Here is a 9,791-nt window from a genome sequence, read left to right as displayed (position 1 = left end):
TTCATCCTGGAGAGGGTTAAACCAGGAGGCTCCTTGGAGGCAAGGATTCTGGGGCTTCGTCTGACATACTTTGGGCATGTTGCAAGGAGGGACAGGTCCTTGGAGAGGTACATCATGCTTGGGAGGGTGGAGGGACGGCACAAGAGGGGAATACCCTCTGTGAGATGGATTGATTCAGTGGCTGGGGTAATCGGGATGGGTGTGTCAGGGGCAGTGCGATTGGCACAGGATAGAGCAGGGTTTAGGGCTTTTGTACATAGGGTCGCTATGAGTCGCAAACGACTCGACGGCACATAACAACAACAACAACATCTTATTCACCATTAACATCCCTGGAAGGTTAAGCCACTAGTAAACCTTCTGATCCCAAGGCACTTGGATTTCTTACTCTGTGGGTGGGCTGGGAGCCTGTAGTTCTCTCATCGTTGTCTTGGTTCTGCTGATCTAACGTTGCCGTCTCAGCATCTCTCCAGGGTTATGGCTCTGTGGAGGATGTCTCAGTGTGGGGATCTCAGGTCCAAAGGACACACTGTGCTGTCACCAGGCACCTTTGTGAGAGTGACCTCATCTTTATACCCCACGTGGCAGTCTCAAACACACCATGTTGATGTTCAGGGAGGACATGGTGACCTCGAGGTCTAACAACTTCCTTAACATCGTCCAACTTCTGGATGATTATCCCGAATGCTTCATCGTGGGTGCAGACAATGAGGGCAGGTTCAGCAGATCCACATGTCCTTCAGCGAGAAGGCCGTGGTGCTGATGGGCAAGAACACCGTGATGTGCAAAGCCATCCGGGGCCATCTGGACATCAACCTGGCCCTGGAGAAGCTGCTGCCTCACATACAGGGAAACATGGAGTCTGTGTTCATCAGGGAGGATCTCACTGAGGTCAGGGACATGCTGCTGGCCAATAAAGTGTGGGCGGCTGCCTCTGCTGGTGCCATTGCTCCATGTGAGATTACTGTGCTAGCCCAGAACACCAGTCGAGGCCCCGAAAAGTCCTCCTCCTTCCAGGCTTTGGGCATCACCACCAGGATCTCCAGAGGCACCATTGAAATCCTGAGTGATGTGCAGCTGGTTAAGACAGAAGACAAGGTGGGAGCCAGTGAGGTTACTCTACTCCTCCCCTTCCTCCTTTGGGCTGATTATCCAGCAGGTGTTTGACAATGGCAGCATCTACAGTCCTGAAGTGCTTGACATCACAGAGGAAACGACATAGCTGCTTCCTGGAGGGTGTCCGCATCGTTGTCAGCTATGTCCACAGACTGGTTACCCAACTGTGGCCTCACTACCCCACTTAACCATCTATGAGCACAAGTGGGTCCTGGCATTGTCTGGGGAGACTGAGTGCTTCTTACCCCTGGCTGAAAAGGTCAAGGTCGTCCAGGCTGATACATCTGCATTTGTAGCTGCTGCCCCTCTGGCTACCACCACTGCTGCTGCTCCTGCTGCTGCTGCAGACCCAGCCAGGGCTGAAGCAAAGGACAGTTCTTTCCTTCATCTGTCTCCATGCAGTGTTGATTATTTATCCCCTCTTTTCTTAGTGTCCCCTGAACCCCCATGTCAGTTCTGTTTTACGACAAGAGGCGTTATGCAGTATTTATCCTTTTGTAACTGAGATATTTAACTCAGCATAATGTCCTCCAGGGTCACCCATGTTGTGTAACATTTTATGAGTTTTATGAATTTTATGTTTCCAGTGCTGTGTAGTATTCCACTGTGTGAATATACCATAGGTTTTTTTTTATCCATTCATTTGTGAGTTCCACTTGGGTTGCTTTTATTTCTTTGCTATTGTGAATGATGCAGCAATAAACAGGAGTGTGCATACATCTGTTTGGATGGCAGCTCTGGTTGCCATGTTGTTGTTGTTGTTGTTGTTGTTGTTGTTGTTGTTGTTATGGGCCATCAAGTTGCCTGTGACTCATAGCAACCCTACGTACAACAGCTCTGGAGCCTGCCCTGTCTGGAGCCAGTCTCACTGACAATGACACTCCTACTCCCATTGCCCCACTCACTGTATCAATCTATATCATCCAAGGTCTTCCTCTCCTGCGCTGTCCCTCTACCCTTCCAAACATGATGTCCTTCTCCAATGATCAGTACTTTCTGGCCACATGAACAAAGTATGTGAGATGGAGCTTCAGTATCCTAGCCTCCAAGAAGAAACTTGGTTTCACCTCCTCCAAGACAGATCTATGTGTTTTCTTAATAATCCATGGAATGTCCAAAATTCTTCTTTGACATTACAACTCAAAGGCATCAATTCTTCTTTTGTCATCTTTAGTCATTGTCTAGCTCTCTGATGCATAACAAGTAATTGCGAAGACGTAGGCCTAGATCAGGCACCCCTTAGTCTCTAGACTGACATCATTGCTTCTCAGTACTCTGGAGAGGTCGCTGTCAAGCAGAGTTTCCCAATGCAATTCATCTTTTGATTTCCTGACCGCTGGTGCCAAGAATGTTGACTGTGGAGCTGAGCAAGCTGCAATTGTTAACAACCTCAATCTCTTCTCCATCTATCATGGTGCTGCCAATTAGCCCAGTGGTTAGAACCTTTGTCTTCTTGATGTTGAGCCTCAATCCATATTGAAAACTAAAGTCCTTGACCTTCTGCAGCAAGCACTTTAAGTCTGCCTCAGTTTCAGCAAGCAAAGTTATGTTATCTATATAACACAAGTTGTTGAGTCTTCCTCCAATCCCGATGCTACATTCCTCCTCAGAAAGCCCAGCTTCCCAAAGATGTTCTGCATATAGTTTGAAAAGCCAGGATACTATGATTTATAGTCAGTTCAATAGCACAGAACAGTAACAACAACCACTCAGTCACTTGGTGGGATTCACAAAAGCCGTGGTTAGAAAGGTGCATCAAGTAAGTAGTTAAACAAACAATGATAGAGCCCTAAACCCACTACCTTCAAGTTGATTCTGACTCAGAGTAACTCTACAGGACAGCGTAGAGCTTCCTCATAGGATTTCCAAGGCTTTAAGTCTTTATGGAGGAGACTAGCTCATCTTTATCATAGGGAAATGAATGAGTTTGAACCCTCAACCTTTCTAATAGCAGCCTAATGCTTAACACACAGATACCAAGGTCCCTGCTACAGTGTACCTGCCAATGCACTTGGAGTAATAACACTTCCCAAGCAGACTGTAGCAAATGGTAACCAATGGTTCGGAAATTAATGTAGACCAGTAAGTCTTTAGGCAATATAAAAAGTATTGTTGACACAGTGAGGCAATGGGCTAAGTGTGTCAGAGTCAGTGAGACTGTCTCAGGACAGGGCAGGCTTCAGAGCTGTTGGACATAGGGTTGCTATAAGTTGTAGGCGACTAGACGGCACATAACAAAAACAAAGTTCACTGTAAAGTATTTTTCAAACTCAAACTCATGGTTATTGAGTCAAAACCAGGTCATTGTTCTAGCAGGTTTCCAAGGCTGTAAATTGCTCGGGAGCTTGTTCATCTTTTCTCTGCAGAGATGCAGGCAGATTCAAACCATTAGAGAGACATGGCCTTTGGATTAACAACGGTATGGTCTATGGACTACAGCACCACACCTCCCTTAGAGAGCGTTACAGGTGCTTCGAATTGCTCATAACCTTAGCATTCTTACATAGAATTTCTTTTCATTTACTAATAACAGGCTTACAGATTTAAATTTTAAATTAAGTTTTAAATTCATACAATGTTTATGTAGTTATTCTATGTATACCAAATTTTGTGTCTATCGCTTGCTATTATTATTACAGGCAGTCCCCAGCTTATGAATGAAATGTGTTCCTAAGTGTGTTTTTAAGTGGAATTTGTAGGTAAGATGGGGAAAGTGCATACAGCTTTTTACTTAGTCTTATTTTAGTGCCAGAAAAGGAACAAAGACTTTTCAGTGATCTAAAAACTGCACATCTAGCAAGCAAGGGGGACTGTAGAAAAAAATTGGTTATGAGCCGGGCTTCTTTCAGTCACTGCAAAGTGAGGGCACATTTACATAACATGAAAGGGCACGTCTGTGGGTATTAGGAATCCGGAGACCTACCTTTCTTTATACTTTATAGTCAGCTTATTATTTTAAACAATAGCATAGAATCACACAACAGTTTACTTATCTAAACTGCCTTCATTCTCGAGAGGGCGGCAACAACAGAAATACCACACGTGGATGGCTTTAACAAACAGAAACGGATTTTCTCGCAGTTTGTTGTTGTTGTCAAGCTGGCTGCAACTGACAGCAAATCTATGGAGAACGGATCTGAACCTTGTTCTGCTCTGCACCATCCTTACAATCTTTGACACACCCAAGCCCATGTTATAATCTCTCTTGTTGGGGGTCTTTCCATTCTGGTCCTCCACTTTTCCCAGCATGATGTCTTTTTTCCCCAGGGCTGATTCTTCCTGACAACACACATAAAGCATGTGAGAGGAAGTCTTATCATCCATGCCTCTCAGGGCACCCAGGCTGCATTTCCTCTAAGACATACTTGCGCGGTCTTGTGGCAGTCTGTAATATATCCAATATTCTTCTCTGACATCACAAATCAAAGACACTGATTCTTCTTCTGTCATCCTTATTCATTGCCCAACTTTCACAAACATAAGAGAAGCAATTGAAAATATGGCTTGGTTCAGGCACGTGTTTTGTTTTTTTGGTTTTTTTTTTAATGTGAAAAGGGATGTTTATTCAAGAACAGCTTTTGTTCTTTTGCTAATAAAAAAATATATATCTATAAAGAGTTTTAAAGAAAATCCGACCACCATAAACTGACAAAGTATTTGGCGATGTAAATACTTGAGGATGGAGTGGCATGTTGATTCCTGATAATGTTCCATAGAATTAGTTCTCATAAAACATGATCCCAAAGTTTATAAATATATTAAATATATGTGAATTGGTTTGAGAAGGTTAATAATTTAAAGTAAAAGATAAACACAAGGGTCATTTAAACATTGATATTCATTTGTTCCATATCAGGGACTACAGATTTGTATTTAAAAAAAAAGGTTTAAGTCTTTAGGAAATAACCATGAGACTATGTAATTTTCAGACTGAGAGCTGAAAACCCATTCTTGATGAATGTCATGAAGCAAAGGATGTATAACATCCATCACACATCTGTCTTGGGAACAGCATTTCCCGAAACATTTATCTCTTTACAGGTACAGAGTACAGGACTATGAACTCTAAGAAACAGAGTAAGCGCTCAAAAAATACGCTACTATCTCTCAGAAGGTGTCTGTCTCAGGCACCCAGTCTAGTCCTGAGGTTTTAAAAACACTTTCTTCACTTTAGTTGGCTTCAAGTTCCCATTTTCATCTTCCTAAAAATTGGCCCGGTCTCTTTTGTTGGCAAACTTCTTTCCGATTGTCCCCACGAGGGTCTCATACTGTCTAGCCATTTCTTCATCTGACACGTCAAGCTCCACTGCTCCATCTTCAATTTCTTCATCCTTATTCTTAGAGTTCATCTGAAGCATTAATTTCTCAACCTCAGCATTAAATCCTTTGAATGACATTCTTCCGTAGAGAAGATCCTTGCATAACGAGAAGCTCTGCTCTTCAATGATGACACTATCTTTCTCTTTAAGCTCTGGCAAATCCAAGTACCAATGCTCTTCACTGATGATTTTCTTTTCCTCCTCTTCTACCTGCTTCTTGGTTTCTGAGTCTAGTCCTCTTTGCATGAACTTCATGCGCAGCAGGTTTTTAGACAACTTAGGCTTGTGCGAGGACGCCATGACTCCTGCGCCGTGGGCCAGCCCCACACTTTAGTTTTTAAACTGACATTCTTTCTTGTTAGCACTTTGGGCAAGTTCCTTGACTGGTGAGGAGGCTAAATGTTCAAATTCGAGATATGGGCAGTAGGGGAAGATTTCCCGCTTTGCCAGCTCCTGTGGAAGATCCTCTTCTTTTCAACTTAATTCTTTGGAGAATTTCTTGTGCCTGGCCTCTCTCTTCCCCCATCTCTGCTTGTATGTTGTTGTAGTTGCTGAGATTACGTGCCTTTGAGTCAAATATGACTCAAAGCAACTCTATGAGCAACAGATCTGAGCCCTGTCCTATCACATGCCATTCTAATTATCTCTGACACACTTGAGCCCATTGCCACAGTTATTGTATAAATTTATCTCATTAAAGGTCTTCCTCTCTTTCACTGGCCTTTTACCTTTTCAAGCATGATATCTCTCTTCAAGGAATAGTCTTTCTTAACAACATGCTCAAAATATGTGAGAGGAAGTTTCACTATCTTTTCCTGCAAGGAACATTCTGGTTGTACTTTCTCCAAGACATGTCTGTTCTTTTGCCCGTCCATGGAATATTCAGCATTTCTCCAACACCACAGATCAAGGCATTTCTCCTTCTTCTGTCATCTTTATTCATTGTCCAGCTCTCAGATGTATAATATAGCAAGTGACTGGAAAGACTGTGGCTTGAATCAGGTACACCTTAGTATGTAAACTGCTCTTCAAGACCTTGGAAAGGTGTCTGACAACAGGCTTTCCCAAAGCTATATGTCTCCATAGTTCCTGACTGCGAGTACCAAAGGTATTGATTCTGGATCCAAGCAAGAGGAAATTAATGACAATTGCAATCTTTTCTCTATCATGATGTTGCCTATTGGCCCAGTGGTTAGCATTTTTGTTTTCTTGATGTTGAGATGTAATCTATATTGAAGGTTGTAGTCCTTGACCCTCTGCAGCAAGCACCTCAAGCCCTCTTTGCTTTCAGCAAACACAGTTATGTCATCTGCATAACACAGGGAGTTGATAAGCTTCACTTCAATTCTGATGCCACACTCTTCTTTATAAAGTCCGCTTCTCAAGTGATTTGCTCAGCATACAGACTGAATAGGTACGGAGAAAGAATACAGCTCTTGCATGGGATGCTCCCTTTATATTTTGTGAGAGATTAACTCCAGACTCTTCTTACACTGATTCTGCTTCATTTTCATGATAAAGACTTGTCATTACATGCAATTGTTGTTATGTGCACGATCCTAAGTAGAACAGCTCTGAATCTACCTTATCCTGAGCCAACCTCATTGTCTCTGATATACCTACCCCCATTACCTCAGTCAGTCATTGAGTTAATCCATCTCGTCCAGCACCTTCCTCTCCTGCACTGTCCCTCCACCATTCCAAGCATGACGTCCCTCTTCAAGGACTGCTCACTCCTTGTAACATGCCCAAAATATGTTAGATGAAGTTTCAAAATCCTTGCCTGGTTTCACCTTCTCCAGGATGAATCTGTTTGTTCCTATGACAAAGACTACTCATTCCTATATGGGATTTTAACTATAGGCCTGTTGATGTCATTGTGTCAGATGACAAATCCCTCTAGCAGATTTTTGGGGGCTATAAATTGCACAGGAGATTTTCCAACTTTCTTCTATGGAGCAACTAGCAGATTTGAACGGCCTGCCTTTGGGTTAATAGTGCAACTTCCTACCTAGTAGGCTACCAAAACTTCCTAAATATAGGCATGTTGTTGATTGCCTTCGAGTTGAGCACGAGTCATAGCGACCCTATGAACAGAAGGCCTGAATCTCCTCTACAACTATCAACATTTATCAAAGTTCATAAGGTTTCCAGAGGCATGTAGTTTTGGAAGTGGATGCCACTCCTGCTTCCAAAACTATAGGCATAGAGGTCAGGATTTGCAACACATATTTTTTTTGAAGACACAATTCACCATAACATTACACTGGAGACTTCTTCCAATTAGTCACTATTCTAGGCAAAACGGAAACTCTTACGTATGGTGTTTTCCCATGCCTAGTGCATAAGACAGTTTTCATCCTGGAAGAGAAATCTTCCCTATGAGTCTCCAGCAAACTGCTCCTCAGCCTCATTGCCAGGATCCAGGTCACATGTCTGTTCCTGAGCCAATCGCAGGAAGAGGGTGGGGCTGACCTTAAGCAAAATCCAAGAGTTGCCCAGCACAATGGCTGGCCCATAGTGTATTCTCAGTAAGTGCTGGTTGAATGAAAAATTACTTAAGCAAGAAAGCTCTGTACCAATAAGCAAAACCTAAGAGCAGCTTGTTGTTGTCATTATGTACCGTTGAGTCTGGACTGACTCATAGCTGACCCTCCAGCAGGTTTTCAGAGGCCATGAATTGCAAGGACATTGATAGCCCATCTGTCTCCCATAGAACAACTGACTGATTCGAACCGGCTAACATTGTCACCTTAGTTCTTAATACAGTCATCACCACTCTGTTGCTGGCTAAAAACATGAACCCATGGTATAGTAGAGACACCAGTGTCTCCAGGAATTTTTAACTTCTGCCAGTTATGTTAAAGTTTATTCCTAAAGTCTCATTACAAACCACTTTTTCTACTTCCCCCCTAAAAATAAACCAGACTACTGATTGGTGCTGCTGTAACTCTATAGGACAAGATAGAATCGCCCAAACAGGTCTCCAGCCTATAAACCTTTATGGAAATAAAGGCCTCTCCTTCCCTCTGTGGAGCCACTGGTGGCTTTAAACTGAGGACCTTTCCATTAGCATCGAGGGCTTTAACCACCGAACCACCAGGACCTCCACTTCCTAGCTTCCCTTATTCACCCTAGAAAAAATTTGGATTAGACACACATATCAGGAAAAAAGAGAAAGAAGAAAAAGAACAAGAACAACAAAAAATCTTTATCATCCTAAAGGGAGGAGTAATCATGATAATTCAAAAAGACATTTAAATTAAACTTATAAAACTGAGTCTGACAGGGAGCACAGGCCCTGCTACGACAAACTCAGAACATTAAAAATAAGAGCAAATCAAGAGGGAAAAAATAAAACATAGAACAATGGATGCAAGGTCATGCAAATAGCCCAGATGTCCAACCACGGATGAGAAGTTATGGAACATTCACACAATGGAATACTATGCAGCACGCAGGAGCAATGATTTTGTAAATTACTACCTAACTTGGGAGGGACTGGAGAGCATTATGCTGAGTGAACTAACTCAGTCCCATAAGGACAAATACTGCATAAACCATTATTGTAGAATGTGTATGAGGACTCAAGGGGCGGGGGGAGGGGGGTGGAAGTAAAGGAATGAAGATGGGAGGGGTGGTAATCATAGGGTGGCAAAATTTGAGGGGGGTTATGTGTGAAGGAAATGGGAAAGATCCAGTGTGAAAAACAATGTATTCTCACTTTGTAAAATAAATCAGTATAAAATAAAAAAAAAAAACTTAAATCATAAGAGTGATGGGAAAGATATTTAAATTAGTATGTACTGCCCTCATTAGTTAGTATTGCTAACGGAAGACTGTTATTATTAGTATTTCCCGTTCTGAAATTTGAACACATTCATTTTTTCCCTTGTACGCTGGAGGAAAGTGAGAACATTTTTTTCTTCTTCTTCAACATTATTATTATTATTAGGGCTGTTGTACATAGGGTCGCTATGAGTCGCAGACGACTCGATGGTACATAACAACAACAACATCATTATTATTATTATTATTATTATTATTATTATTATTTTCAGCTAGCCTACCAGATAGGGAGTTGAGTTGCCAAGCCAAAGGTACTTGGATTGAATCCACCAGCTGCTCAGTGGAGAAAGGTGGACAGTCTCCTCCCATGAGATTTACAGCCTCTGAAAACCCACTGGAGGGTCAGCTGAGTTTAATCTGACTTAATGGCAATGAGTTTCATTTTGAGATTTTTAAAAAATAATAGCATTAATGATGAAAACAGATAGCAAAATCACTATGCCACTATTTTAAACTCTTTAGATGCATTAACTCTCTTAATCCACTAGCAGTCTCTGAAATGGACTG

The 9,791-nt window shown here is 42.3% G+C and overlaps 2 pseudogenes; one reads left to right on the top strand and one right to left on the bottom strand.

Moving 5' to 3' along the window:
* Positions 1–607: 607 nt before the first annotated feature.
* Positions 608–1,557, top strand: LOC102848395 (annotated as a pseudogene).
* A 3,695-nt stretch (positions 1,558–5,252) lies between these two features.
* On the bottom strand, positions 5,253–5,735 carry LOC102860101 (annotated as a pseudogene).
* Positions 5,736–9,791: the final 4,056 nt, after the last annotated feature.

The sequence above is a fragment of the Elephantulus edwardii genome, unplaced genomic scaffold (genome assembly GCF_000299155.1).
Source record: "Elephantulus edwardii isolate Elephantulus edwardi_28Jun2011 unplaced genomic scaffold, EleEdw1.0 scaffold00068, whole genome shotgun sequence".
In the NCBI taxonomy this organism is placed as follows: Eukaryota; Metazoa; Chordata; class Mammalia; order Macroscelidea; family Macroscelididae; genus Elephantulus; species Elephantulus edwardii.
The sequence above is the reverse complement of the archived record's forward strand: the minus strand, read 5'-3'. Positions and strand labels throughout refer to the sequence as shown.